The following is a 16,450-nucleotide window of genomic DNA, read 5'->3' on the forward strand; positions in this document are numbered from 1 at the left end:
TAGTTTGTCAAGTTGGCTGCCGTAATAATTTAATGACCATACGAATTTTTTTTCCTCAAGGTGGATTTTTATCACTTTTTCTATATTTTAGCACGGTTATATCTCGTATACCGTACGGAATATCTCTTTTGTGGCTGAAGCAAAGTTGTAGATATTGAATAGTAGAAAAAAAGTACGGAACATACCTACCCGAAAAAGGTGCACCCAGTGCCTGTTGGAATTGGCTGAAATCGGTTCATTATTTCACCTAGCCCCCATACAAATGCCCTCCCGAAATTGGACTTTATCGGCCATAAATGTTTAATTTATATATGTATCTACACAAATTTCGCTCAAAATAAGTTTTATATATATAAAATTCATGTCAAAAAATTGTATTATGATCGGTCCATAATTATTCATAGCTCCCATATAAGACCCGCTTCCGAAAATCACTTTAAAGTGAATAAATCTGTTAAAAATGATGGAATACATACAAAATTCATGATTAATAACTTTCATATAGTCACAAATCACACGACCTAATTTCATGGTGATCGGTCCATAATTGGATTTGTAATCCAGTTATTGAGCAAAAAAGGTGAAAAATTTATAAAAAATTTAAAAAAATGGCCATTTTTGCGATTTTTAAGGCACTGGGTGCACCTTTTTCGTATGGTCATTAAATTATTACGGCAGCCAACTTGACAAAACTAATGATGCAGAAGTTCTTATTTTTGGGGCTACTTTCAAGTGCAATTGTCAGAATTGAGTCCCAAAATCATGTGTTGTACTGTGTAATTTTTGTAGGAATAGATATATTTTTCGCTCGCCAGACTTTGTTTAGCGAGTGAAATGCGACTCTGGCTTTGTTGATGCGGTCCGTTATATCCATACCAGGGCCGAAAAAATAATATTTACCAAATTTGATCGAAATATCTTCAAAATTGCGACATGTACTCTGCGCACAAGGTTTACATGGACAGCCAGCCGACCAGACGGACGGATTGACATCGTTTAATCGACTCAGAAAGTGATTCTAAGTCGATCGGTATACTTTAAGGTGGGTGTTAGACTAATATTTTTGGGCGTTTCAAACATCTGCACAAACGCATAATACCCTCACCACTATGGTGGTGTAGGGTATAAAAACACTGAGTGACTATTTAATTCTGTTGTTGTTGTACATTTTAAATAAAGTTGTTACAATTTTTAAACTACAAAACGGCTTTTATTTGCAATCAAAAGTATCCGGTTTATTTAAAGGAAATAAACCAGCGTTTTGAAAAGGTTAAAACGTAACAATATTGAACTTTTTTTTTGGAATTTCAACTTGATAACTATATTTGTAAGAAATTTATTAGGATTTTAGTGATTTTCGGGAAAGTGTACCCTATATGAGAGTTATGGTCAAATATGGATCAATACAAATTACTGATCTCTGTATAATTTTATTTTTATATCTATATTTTTTAGATATTTATTAAGTTTAATTAATATCTTTTTGTGAAATGGTCTATGACCAATTATAAAATTCATAAAATTCGGTATCTTGAATTCTATATATTTGAGTATTATTGGTGTCCAATTTTAGCATGATTAAGGAATTTATGAATACTTAACTGATTTTCGGAAGTGGGCCTTATATGGGAGCTATGGTTAAATATGGGCCGATCCTTATTTCTGATGAATTTTGTATGGATACTGCAATTCTGTAGGCATTTATAGACCATAGAACCATATTTCGGGAAGAAATTTATATGGGGGCTAGGAGAAATCATGAACCAATTCGTAAAATTTATCATAAAAAGAACGATTTTGCTGATTTTCAATACCAAATTGTTTAGGACAATAGTAAAATTTTTTTTGCAAATCTACCAATTTTGTTTGTCTATTTTGGACGTGAGCGTGTTTTATACAGATAGACAGACGGACAGACAGACGGACATAGCTCAATCGACTTAGAACTTCATAAGGATCAATAATATAAATACCTTGTTGGGTCTCCGATGAATATTTTTCAATGTTACGGAATGACAAACTTATATATACCCTCATGGTGGTGGAGGGTATAAAAATAACGATTTTTAGACTAGTTTCAAAAATTAATTTAAACATTTTTCTTGAAGAAACAATTTGAGATAATTTAAAAATTTATTTAGAAAATCATCAGCATCTTAAATGTATTTAAAAAAATTTAATGCATTTTAACAAAAAAAGTTATTAGCTACTATGCAAACAAAAGTCAAGGGGTCATACTCATAACTATTAAATGTAATTAATTTCGATGTCGTATTTTACAGTCCAAACTGTTTATAATGTGAAGATATATGTAAATATTAATTAAATACATTCTTATTTAGGGTATCCATTGAATTAATTTAATCGATCGACTAACGAATGCGATAAAATTCTTTATATAAAATAGCACATTGTATTAAATTAATGTTTGATTGAAAAACAGAAAAATCGCCTGGCTGATTATTGAAATAATTCGTTTCATAGGTAAAAATATGAAGAAAATAAAATTAAAATTTTATATATTTTTGAAAGCTTGTCTCACACTTTGGTCCATAACTCTGGTTCTGTTGTAACGATTTTGCTGATTTTTATTACAAAACTGGTTAGGATAATAGTAAAATTCCTGCTAAGTTTGTTTGTGTGTTTTGGGCATGATGATGTTTTACACAGACGGACGGACATAGCTCAATCAACTTCGAATTTCATAAGGATCAAGAAAATATATACTTTGTTGGGTCTTGAATGAATATTTCTCAATGTTACACATGTAATGATAAACTTATATATACATACGCACAATCACCACTTTTTTTGAATTTTGTTTGGAATATCAATATTTCACATGAAATATGTTCGCTTTTCCCATTTTTCGTTCATGGACTTTGTTCATGTGAAAAAATTCCCCATGTTGTGAAATTTTGACATGGAATTTTGTAAACCATAAACGGCTGTTACGCACAAAATCAACTATTGTGAATGAAAAGCTCATGGGAATATCACGATATCAAATTTTCCTTCGAGGGAAATAGATATATCATGGAAACACAAATTCAACATGTTTTTCACGATAGAGGTGAATATTAATGAATTTTCTATTGGATTTACCTACATAATATTCTGACATCCTTAACATCATACAAAACGGAGTGCCATTGTACAATTTACGAGATTTAACACTTATCGAACAGTGACTCGTTATCACCTCTGCAAAGGTTCTCAGACTGGACTTTATTTCGTTCTGTTCTCCCAGTATCTGTTAGTGGCGATCAAGTTTCTTAAAATAACCAACTCGAATAATGGTGTCAGAAAGGTAGTCTCCCTAAAATATTCCAGATCTAATAGACCGTCCCTAACATTGTTTCACTAATTTGTTCGCGACCTAATTCCTTTGTACGCTACAAGAACTCGGTACACATGCACAATAGGGTGGCCCTTAATAAACGAAAATTGGATTTTGGCCCTTCTCACCCTCCAGTTTGGTGAACATTAATAAAAAAAATCATCCTGAAAAAATTTTAGGTAAATCGGTTGCGGATAAGACGTGCCGCAAGCCCTCTGAAGTTTTGAGATGCATTTACAAGGGGAAAAAATTCATTTTTTTCAGTTTTTGTAAAAATTTTGCCATTAAAAAATTACTTTTGTAATTTAATTTAAAAAAATCGACATGTGTACGTAATTGTCGTTCTAATGAGACATCAAAAACAGAAATCGGTCAAAAAATGTTAAAGTTATTAAAAATTCGCCAGGCCATTAACGTGTCTCAGGTCACTAGTACAAGAAATGTAGGAACAAAATTAACATATTTTGAGAAATATTAAAATAAAAGCTCATTTTTACTTAAAATATGTCCATATATACTTGCATATGAGTTTTTGTCTTCGTAGGATACCGTTAACCTATTCTTAGGTATGAACAAAAAAAATAAATTTTTTTAACTACAGTTTCAAAACTCCATTTTCAAAATTTTAAAAATTTTGTTAAACAAATTTCAGAATTTTTTGATCATCTCATTGAGATTTATTAAGAATATAATAGGAAATAAAAATGTGAAAAAATTATGAAAATATCTCTTATAGTTTTTCCGTACCTGCGATTTAAATTTTGAAATTTTCGAGAAAAACCAATTATTTGGCAATTTTTAGGCCAATGAGCTCTATTTCCTTACTCTTATGAATTTTGAGTCAAACTTATTCAGAATATTATAGTACAGATGATTCTAAATATACTCTGAAACTTCTATTAAAATCGGAAGACGTTAACCCTTAAATCGCGAAGGTCAAAGGTAAAATTTTTCAATATTTGGAATTTCTCTTGGAATGATTTCGAAATGTTGTATATTTTTGGGCCGATTTAGATGAAATTTAACAAAAATATAACATAAACTCAAGGGTTTATAATAACAGCACAAGAATGGAAATTAACGTTTAATGGCACTTCGGGTTAAAATGACCCCAAACTTTTAAAATCAAAATTTTCTTTATGGTTTTAGAAGTTTGGGGTCATTTTAATACCAAGTGCTATTTAGGGTTAATTTTAATTTTTCTGCTGTTTTTGTAAATACTAGGCTTTGTGTTATATTTTTGTAAAATTTCATCAAAATCGGCCTAAAAATATACAACATTTCGAACATTTCGAAATCTTTCAAAGAGAAATTCCAAATATTGAAAAATTTGACATTTGACCATCACGATTTAAGGGTTAGCGTCTTCCGATTTTAGTAGAAGTTTCAAAGTATATTTAGAATTATCTGAACTATAATATTCTCAATAGGTTTTACTTAAAATTCATAAGAGTAAGGAAATAGAGCTCATTGGCCTAAAAATTGCCAAATAATTGGTTTTTCTCGAAAATTTCAAAATTTAAATCGCAGGTACGAAAAAACTATAAGAGATATTTTCATAATTTTTTCACATTTTTATTCCCTATTTATTCTTAATAAATCCCAATGAGATGATCAAATAATTCTGAAATTTGTTTAACAAAACTTTTAAAAATTTGAAAATGGAGTTTTGAAACTGCCGTTAAAAAATTTTATTTTTTTGTTCATACCTAAGAATAGGTTAACGGTATCCTACGAAGACAAAAACTCATATACAAGTAAATATGGACATATTTTAAGTAAAAATGAGCTTTTATTTTAATATTTCTCAAAATATGTTAATTTTGTTCCTACATTTCTTGTTCTAGTGGCCTGAGACACGTTAATGGCCAGGCGAATTTTTAATAACTTTAACATTTTTTGACCAATTTCTGTTTTTGATGTCTCATTAGAACGCAAATTACGTACACAATTCGATTCTTTTAAATTAAATTACAAAAGTAATTTTTTAATGGCAAAATTTTTACAAAAACTGAAAAAATGCATTTTTTCCCCTTGTAAATGCATCTCAAAACTTCAGAGGGCTTGCGGCACGTCTTAACCCCAACCGATTTACCAAAAATTTGTTCAGGATGATTTTTTTACTAATGTTCACCAAACTGGGGGGTGAGAATGGTCAAAATCCAACTTTCGTTTATTAAGGGCCACCCTAATGCACAACCTAACATTCAGTGCGAAAAAAGATAAAACAAATAATTTGAATACCCTAGAGTACAATAATTTTTTATTGATTATTAAAATACTTGGCAAATGTTCGTAAATTTGTTTCATTGCAAATCAATTTATTTTTATTTACAGCAAAGGAAAATAAGTATATTATTTTGCACTTTTTATATGTTCGAATTTTTCAAGGTCTAAAATTATTTTCAGCCATTTAAAAGCCAAATGCTAAAAATGTTTGCATAATGGGAAGTATTTAGTTTTGGGCCAAAGTAGTAATATTTTTCATAAAAAATAATGCAAAAAAAAATAATTTTGAAGGATACATATCTGTTATTTATTCTCACTTTGTTATTGAACATGATAGTGTGAAAAACTGTCTGTTGAAATCAATTCGTTCCACAAATGGCTGAGATATGAGGAAAAAACCAATTTGACCAACCTCGATTTTTGACCTATATCTGGATTACTAAGTCATTAATATAGACAATATGGATACCTAATGATAGATATTTCAAAGATAGTATGTTGGACCTACAATGGGTCAAATATCGGGTTAAAATATTTTTTAACCCGAATTCTTTTCACCAATTTAAAAAAAAATTTAAATAACAATTCGAAAAAAATTCCAAAAAATTAAAAAAGCAACTTTAGAAAAAAAAAAAAATTTTTCAAATTTGTATTTTGAAGTATAATTTGTTGAAGGGTATATAAATGAAGGGAATCTAAAATTTACTATTTTAGATAGATATTGACAGATTAAAATAATACTTTTCTTAAATTGAAGCATGCTTGGGAATAACTTAGTTTCTTATCACTTGTGTAATATTCGATATAATGTGGCATTAGCTCAAAATAGGCTAATGTCGATTTGACCCAAGAATTTTGAGTTTAGGTCCAACCCAATTTAAACCGTTGGACCTCACTGCTGATAGTCAAACTGTATATGTTTAGTTTTTTTTTGGTTGAAGTTCCGAAGCATCTTTATCATCATGTTTACCAGTTCATAGTTGTTGTACTTTGTTTAATGCGATTGAGATCTTTTAATTTATGTTTTTATTGGCAATATGAATTATTTTTATTGCACTACAAATTTACCAGCAACTTATGAGTTTCAAACACACATACGCTCATATTTCGCTATATTCATTTACTACACAACACATGAGTATTTAAATATTCTTTTGTATTTAAAATTGAAATTAATTTTTCTACGAGAACACAGAATGTTCAGTACTCATATTCATTGATTTAATTTTGAATTATTATTTGTAGCTACCATCATCATGGTAACTAACATGTACCGCCAGCCACCACCGCCACCAACAGTGCCTTCACCATTACGAATTGCAAGTAGAAGTTGGTAGTTGCAGCAACTACTGAAACATGCATCAATGCAACTGAAATTCATGAAGATGATGATGATGACGATGACGATCATGTTGTAGATGCTGTAAATGATGATGTTATTGTGCTACCAACAACACAAAAGCAATCAAACAATTCAACAAATTTAAATTAAATACTCGCAAAATACACAAAGTTAAAATTACATTCATAGATACATATGGACTTACATATGTATGTACTCATGTACGATTGTATCTAAACAACCGACTGCCAATGATGAGTAATAATATTAATTTTATGTATTTGAAATAGACTTCTTTCAATTTTAATTAATTCGAAAAATACCAAATACTTGCTTGAGAGTAGTATTCGTGAATTATTTTACGTTTTATCTGTGGTGGATTTTGAAATTTATAAGTCGGTTACATATTTTAAAAGGAGGCAAGCAGCACTTGACATTTTGACTTTTTACAAAACAATTTTATAAACGCATTGAGTCATTGAGTAACCGTGGCTGTGGTTAAATCATTTTATTGTTTTACTTACAGTTTATTAAATAAATATTAGTTTTTTTCTTCTTTGGTTTGGTATTATCACTCCTTTTTTCTGTGGTTTGCTAAAAATTGCCAATAAATTGTTTCGTTATCATGATCTAATAAATGTATTTATTCAACTCTAATATTAAAAAAAAATAAAAAATTGTTTCTTTAGCTACTTAATTATAAATGCAAATGTTAGTTAGTTAATTTCGAAAATATTTCCATCGTAGAGAATATTTGCCGACTGTGGAGTTCTTCCAATTACTAACATGATTAATTATTGTCCATTAATTGAAGTTAATTTTTAAACTTTGGAAAGGGTTTGATATTTTTCAGGGTTATGGAATCCATTGACACTTATTGCTTTTTCGATTGTCGATGCTCCCAAGAATAAATTATTTGCCGTAATTTAAAAACCAAATCCTGGAAAATCTGATAATGCTTAGAAAAACTATTTCCAAATGGGGCTCTGCGGCCCTAACAAGTAAGCCAAAAAAATTTATACTTGTATTAAGTTATATAAAACTGAAACCGTTCAATATAAAAATTCTCAAAAATACATAAATTTATTCAAATATTGTACAAATTCATTAGACATTAAAATATTGGCATATTTCCGGAAAGATTTTATAGTGGCTTCCGTTACCTTTGCGGTACAAAATTGACATTGTTTAAATAAAACTCAAGGGGCTTTTTTCCATAGTGGCATGATGCCAAATCGGGTCAAAAATATGAACGCACTCTATGCTTTGTGGAGTATATATTTACATATATATATTTCTGTCACAAATGATTGGCTTCTTTTACCACAACTGCAAATGGCTTGCCCCACAACATAATTCATGGGGAATTTTGTTTGTTTTATTGTCCGTTACTGTTCTGGAACATTACCTCGTCCATCTGCCGCATAAAAATCTTGACCCGGAAGTTGTGAAAAGTCTACTAGTAACTAAGTTTCATCATCAATCACACAGCAAGTGTATTTTTTATAAAATGTTACCTCAATTTGTTCGCTCGTTCATTTGCTTCTACTTAAGTTTCTTCTATTAGCTTTGGCTCTGCGCACAAAAGAATCAAAGCATTTAACTTTACGAGTTGCTTTTCTGATAGAAGTATTTGGTGCTCTTCGAAAGAGTTATTCGACTTATTTTGCCTTATCAATATCTGCTAGACCTTTTTTCTTCCTGATTCAGGTTTCCTTTCAATTTGGAAGATTTCCTTACAATGTTTAATGGATAATTCCATTGTTAGCTATGACCTTTTCCCCAGCATTCTATACTTTGTTCCAAAGTGAAGCGTATCCCAGAGAGAGCGTATCTGCATCAATCGAAACAATTAGTAGTCGGACGAGGCAAGGTCTAGACTATAAGGTGGGTGATGCAAAACATCCCAACCACTTCATTCTAAACTCTTTTTATCAGATGTTGCAACATGTTGCCACACTATATGCCATCGACATATTTATTTATGTGAAACTAGCTTTCCTGCACTTTTATCAACGAAAAAACGAATCGCGCATAAAAAAAGGATCTAACTGATAAACATAAACAAGTCTCCTGGGCCTGATAGTTTACCAGCACTGGTCTTGAAGCAGTGTTCTTCGATGCTAGCCCGTCCGTTAGCAAACCTTTTGGTCATATTATACAGTGCCGGAGAATTTCCTATATGTTGGAAGGTTGCTAATGTAACGCATATTCCAAAAAAGTGAGAGGCAATTTGTTCAGCACTTTCCAAAGATATGGAGAGTATGGTTAACCACCATCTTGTGAAAAATTTAGAGTCCAACAATCTACTCAGCGGACGGCAGACTGGAGACTTGCTATCCTTCCTATCGGAAAAATGGTGTCGTTTTATTCACCGTTTTGGCGAACGTAAAGTGGTGGCCCTAAACATTTCCTCTTCTATCAAACCTCATTGCTTTTGATGTCGGTAATAACTTCTCTCAGAGGTCGCACTATACGAGTTATGGTAGATGCGATATCATCAAACGTGCTCAAGATTAATTCACGGATACCACAAGGCTCCGTTCTTTCTCCTACTCTATTTCTTATCTTTCTAAACGACCTTCTACGCCAAACTTCAAAACCTATCTATTCTTTTGCAGATTACAGCAACATTTGTCATTCATATTCATTCAGTTATAGACCAAGCCTGTCGGAGATTGGGGCAATGAGGCAAAACATGAATGATTGCCTTAATCGGGACCTTGTGACAATCTCGGTATGGGGTTGAGCAAACAGAGTTGATTTTAATGTACGCAAGACTCAATATTATATGTTAACACACATGAGCACGACAGATCATATTGTTTCATCTGTTTTTACGGGTGGTGTAAATTTTAAAGAATCAGAAGCTCTTTATGTTCTGAGCATGAGTACTCTGTGCGATGTCCGATGGACAAAACACATTTTTCAAGTGTCGAAAGAAGCATTCAACTGCCTTGGTTTTTTAAAACGGTGTAGGAGATACTTTACTCCATCTGATCTCCTTACTATTTACACCACTTATATCCGACCAAAATGTAATACAACTCTCATGTATGGGCCGATGCTTCAATGTCTATTTTGGAGTTACTCGACCACGTAGAGGAGAGGGCGAAGGTGCTTATCGGTGACAGTAGGGTATCCAACTCTATTGACTCACTGGAACATCGTCGCAATGTGGGTTGTGTTTCACTGTTATATCGATACTATAATGGAATGTGCTCTGCAGAAATTAAGGAACTCGTGCCCGAATACCGTAGTTTTTTACGAAAAACACGTTCTTTGGCAAGGGCTCATCCATTTGTGGTAGACTGGACAGTGTAAATTCGTTAATAAGCTTTCTGCAAAAGTCTTTCCTGTCTTCCTACTAAGCACACAAACTTCTCCCTTTGGAAGGAAGCTAAGAATATTAAGCCACCTGTAGAGGATCAAAGTCCGATAAGAAAATCTGATGGTTCCTGGGCACGTAGTGAAAAGGATAAAGCCGTAGTTTTCGCTGAACACTTAAGTAATGTGTTCCAACCACCCCCATCAAATAATTTAGTATTGCGGGATTTACCTGTTCAGATAGGAACAGACTCCGAACTAATCAGTGTTAGTATAGAATATGTTCAGAGGATCATAAAGGACAATCTTAAACTAAGAAAATCTCCAGGTTATGATTTAATTACACCTTCCATGATTGGAAACCTACCAGATGTGGCAATTATTGTGCTCACAGTATTATTCAATGCGATCTTGTCTCTAGGAGTATTTCCGAATGATTGGAAAATCTCCCAAATTATAATGATACCCAAGCCACGAAAGGATTTGACATTGGCATCATCCTACAGGCCTATTAGCTTATTGCCTTGTCTAAACTATTTGAGAGAATAATCCAAGGGAAAATTTTAACATTCTTAAATAGTCAAAACATTATCCCAGATCATCACTTCGGATTCCGTAAACATCACGGAACAATTGAGCAAGATAACCGCCTAACTGGAGAGATACGAAAATCTTTCGAACTAAAAAAGTTCGGCAATATTTCTAGATGTTGCCCAGGCTTTTGACAAGGTATGACATAAAGGTATAATACACAAGATTAAATGCCTACTGCCTTCTAGTACTCACAAAATACTAGAGTTTTACCTGTCGGATCGCTTGTTAAGATAAAATGCGGCGATTATGTGACAAGCGACTATGCGATCAATGCTGATGTACCTCAGGGAAGTGTTCTAGGATCAACCCTGTACTTATTATACACCTCAGACTTGCCCGAGTCCGAAGAATTAACCATTTCCACCTTTGCAGATGACATGTAGCATCTAGAAACCTTGATAATTATCTCAGGCACGTGGAGACGTGGTCAAAAAATTGGAGAATACAAGTGAACGAAATCAAAAGCAAGCTCATAACGTTTTCACTTAGGAGAGGAAATTGTCCACCAGTGACACTAAACAGTGTGAACATCCCACAATCTGACCACGTTACATACCTTGGAATTCATTTAGATAGACGTCTTAGTTGGCGTCTGTACATAGAAGCCAAGCGGCTCCACAAGAAACTAAAGGCTTCAAATTTACACTGGCTAATCCACCACCAATCGAAATAAAGCCTTAACTGCAAAGTCATCCTGTATAAGACAATCTTAAAAGCAATTTGGACATACGGAATCCAATTATGGGGAACAGCAAGCAATACCAGTATAGATCTTATACAGAGGGCACAATCCAAAATTCGTATTCTTATGACGGGAGCTCCATGGTACATAAGAAACAGAGAAGAGAACATCCATAGAGACTTAGATGTACCCTTGGTCAAAGATGAATTCAAAAAAACTCGTGAAGGTTATTTATCAAAATTACATCATCATCCGAACCCGCTCACAAGGCTACTTACAGTAAATGAAGACAGCTCAAGACTGCGTAGAGCTGATTTACCACTCATCTAATTTTCCAAATATGATTCTTCACTGAGAGAATAATAATTGTTTAGTTTTAAGATTTAATTATATATTGTAAGGCCTAGTAATTAAAGGCAGGAATAATATTATAATAAACGTAAAAAAAAACTTTCAATATAGGAAAATTCAAATCAAATGTCCACAAACACTACTCTCTCATTCCTCCCTCCCATAAACTATTTTCCTAGTTCCAACACAATGCATTGCTTAAGTAGGGGTCATTACGTGAGTGCTTGTCCAAGCAGAAAAAGAAGAAATACCCTTTTGGAACCTCCTTTATAATTATCTTCATGTTAATTATTTCACATTTCAGCCGAAGCATCCGCTTTCCATTATTTATGGATGGAAAGTTGATTAATGAGGACAAGAGTTAATAAATTGAGGTTTTTACTGAAATTTCAACATAATTTGAATAGATCTTTATAAATTTTAAAGTTTCAGTTAGACATCTTTTGGTTTATAAATCTATGTTTACACAATTCATTAAAAAACATACTAAAAAATCGTTTTAGTATTTTCCAAATTTATTTATTAATATTTAAAATTTTTCCCTTGGTATCAAACATAACGCAAATCACTGAATGTGAACTTGTTTCTGGGTTACTATCATGAGATTCATCTCATCATCTCAAAGATGCCAAATTAATTGCAACAATCATTTGAATTTATTTCTTGCAATCTTTTCTTTGTCTTCGTTCCAAAACACGCAACTCTAAGATCTTCAGTTTGGTATTTTTTTTTAATTTGCAATTTTATCTCAATTAAAATTATGATTTACTTTGTTTTGTTATGGTTTAATAAATTTAATGTGCAGTTTGTTGAGCTCAGTGTGCGGGGAGTGATTACTGTTTGAAAACTTCATTGAAACCAATTAAAAACAAATTGGTTTTTGAACTAATGAATGATACTTCTTAAGGGAATGATTTTGTTATTTTGAAAACTAGAAACACGTGTAGAATAATTGATGGATGTATTTGGAAGTTTTTTTGTTAATTTCAAAGTTGTATTATTGTTATGGGTAGAGTATTAAACTTATGTTTAAGTGGGTGAATGATTTTCAAATCAAATGATACATTGTTAGCATATAATTAGGGCAAATATTTTAATTGAAATATGAAGCTACATTCGTAAAATACAACTAGAAAGTATAAAAATATTATTGGGTGTATGTCTTGAACGCGGTTTTAGTTTTTAATAACTTATATGTCATTTTGAATGGTACATATCTGCCAGTTATTCTCACCTAGTTATTGAACATTATAGAGTAAACAACAAAGTTTTTTTTGCTTCGAGCATATCGAATTTTGTGCCAACAAAGCATCATATGCGGGAAGTTTTGCTTTACTTCTTTAATAAAAACTTATGATGAATGTGTTCCATCGGTTTCAACATGCGAGAGATGGTTTGTGCGGTTCAGAAGTTTTGATTTTGACAGGGAAGACAAAGACCGCCAGGCCAGCCAAAAAAGTTTGAAGACCAATAATTGGATACATTACTCCATGATGATTGTTGTCAAACTCAACAAAAGCTTGCAGCTATTTCAAAACTTTGCGAGCAGCAGGATTCATACAAAAACAGGGTACCATACGAATTGAAGCCGAGTGACCTTGAAAGTATTTTTTTCATGTCGGAAATTATGTTTGAACCAAATAAAAGAAAACTATTTTTGCGATGAAAAATAAATCCATTACGATAACCGGAAGCTTAAGAGATCCTACGTGAAGCCCGGCCAACCAGCCGAATCTAAACCTAAGCCAAATATTCATGACGCTAATGCACTGTATTTGGTACCTGATGGAACCTGTACATGTTCCAATACCTGTTAAAAAATACTATGAAGTGGTTGGGAAGTTTCGTCTTATAAACTAGACCTTTCCCCGCCCGACTACTACTTGTTTCAATCGATGTAGAACGCTCTCTCTGGGTATCTGAAATTGGCTTGATTCGTTCTTGCCCCCAAAAGATGTGCAGTTCTTTTGGCTCGGAATCTATATATTGCCAGAAAGCTAACAATGACCAATAGTTTGAATAAATTGTATTGTACAAATGATTCAAAGTAAAAGCTAAAATTTTAAAAAATCACGCATTTTTAAGTCATACTCCCAATAAATTCAGGCGATATTTTATGTTTTCCTTTTGAATTTTGTTTGTTGTAAAATATTATTATTAAAAGTAGAAAAACACAAATTTATGTGTAACAAAAATATAAATAAAATTGCTGAGATCAAACCCCAATCAAACTTCCATAAATTAAGCTGCTAAACGCGATCTCCGATTAAATTGATCATGCAGATACTTGTATGTTGTTGTAGCAAGGATAACTCTTACAATGACATCCTAGGAGTATCAGTTTTGTCAACATGACCTTCTTTCGAAAGCATCTTTAAATATTTCCCTACTCAACAATCAGTGTCAAAGGCCTTCGAAAAGTCCAGTGCCACGAAGAACGAATTTCAGGTTTAACCCATTAACGCCGAATGGGTAGAAAAATACCCAAAAATAGAGCAATTTTATAATGTAAGAATCAAACTACTTAAAATTATTTTTTCGGTAATATTAGGTCATGCCTTGTAGGGGAACTAGAGGGCCAAAGTTGATCAATTTTACAAAATCACACAATTCGAAAATAAATTGCTCTAGAAAACGGGGGAGTGGAAGTCCCCAATGTCCTCCCTGTGCCTAGTAGTCTTGAATGTCCTCTATCAGTAAAAAAAAAATAACTAAGTGATTAGACCCATATTCCTAAGCTACAAGTACGATTTTGTGGATTAGGTATAAAAATACCCACTTCGGCATATGTGGGTTCCAAAACATATGAAATATGAATTTAATTTTTTAAGTAAGAATTTTTTTTTTTTTTAGAAAATCATAATAAAAAACATCTTAGGGTATAAGAATACATGATTATATAAAATATTTAGATGGGGGAAAGTTTTTTCGACCATGAAATTATGATGCCAAACTTGTTATTTTATACTGATGGTGATTGCCGAAATTATCTTATGTTGAAAAAAATGGCAGTTATGTGTGTGTAGGGATTTTTAGACCCCACAGTTCGAGGTGGCAGTCCGAAACTAGCAATGTCATCTACTTTCGGGTTACCACATAATTAGTTAGGTGACATAGGCTTGTCCAACGAGGAAGTCAATTGATACTTTGGACAATTTACTCTGCATTTGATTTATTATGACAGGTTAAATAATTGATTTCTGTAATACAATACAAAAAAAACAAGTTTCAAATGTCCCCATCTCTAGATTACTTAGGACCAGTAAGCTGACGACTGCCTTCGCCATACAATACCTGGGAATACTTCCATTATTTTCAATGTCAAGATACAACTTTAGATCTTATAAATACACTCCATCTCTGACGTATTAGTATTTTTAGTTATTTGACTTTCATCAGACATTATGAATAATATTTTCTGAAAGTATCCACCTTATCTAATGGGCAATATGTGTGGTTTGCACCATTATTTTCCTCATCCATTTATAATTGTTAGCAACAACTCTTAAAACTTTATGATGTTGAAGAAATTTCGATAAATCTTAGAACTTTGTCAATTTGAATGGTGAAGTCACAAGATTTTTTATCAAGCCAGACTAGATCGATTGATGGTAAATGGTTAACATTACACAACTAGTTTGATATGTTGTTTCAACTTTTCACCATCTATATGATAACTAGGCAGGCGCGGATTCTGGTTAACCATTTGGGGGGGAAGAAATTAAAATTTGTTCAAAATTGTTCTTTTTTTTCCTTCTTTATATAAACATGTTTGTTTTGGGGAGGGGGAATTCCTATTTCCCCCTCTGGATCCTCGCCTGTAGCAATGTGTTGATAAATCTACAACCTAATCATCAAAACATCGAAAAAAATACGTTAAGGGCTTCTTTTTTCTAAGTAGCTAATTAAAAAACTTACATTTTAGAACTCATATATGCCGAAGTGGGTAGAAAAATACCCAGACCCTGCAGGCTCAGGTGAGGCAGATAAAAAGAATTAAAAATATTCACGGCAATATAAATGCCTTAAGTACTGTCTTTATAAAATTTCATCAAAATCGGACAACGGATTCGGGGGTCAGGCATTAATAGGTTAAGCTCTGTGAGATCTGAGTTATGAGAACAGTTGCGAGTTTATTCTCGACTGGTAACAAGAGCGATGTGGACCTTTAAAGTTCTACCTCAGTCGCACCTTTCCAAGGTTTGAGTATCCACACTGCCAGAAAACCCTTTTTAGTTATTCAACTTACATCATAATGAATTTACTGTCATAGTTAATTCAATCGCGGCTCCATCACCCTTCTTTGTCGGGTTAGAGAGAACTTGCATGTGTAGGCCGTAACTCACCACCTCAAGTTTATACGAGCTAATCATAATTTCCACTTGTCCTCATTTATCATTTATTTCGGTATTCAGCTAGACGATCCTTGTGTGGATGTTATTATGCTAATCTTCGATTCCCACCGCTTCTGCAATAAAGTGCTGCCGCACTTCGGATAATCGACCTTCTGGAACGAAACGATCAATCGCTGTAGGCTAAAGTAACCAGAGTTGATGCTCTGAACGGAGCTGACACGTGTGAACGT

Source organism: Calliphora vicina, chromosome 5, assembly GCF_958450345.1.
Source record: "Calliphora vicina chromosome 5, idCalVici1.1, whole genome shotgun sequence".
NCBI lineage: Eukaryota > Metazoa > Arthropoda > Insecta > Diptera > Calliphoridae > Calliphora > Calliphora vicina.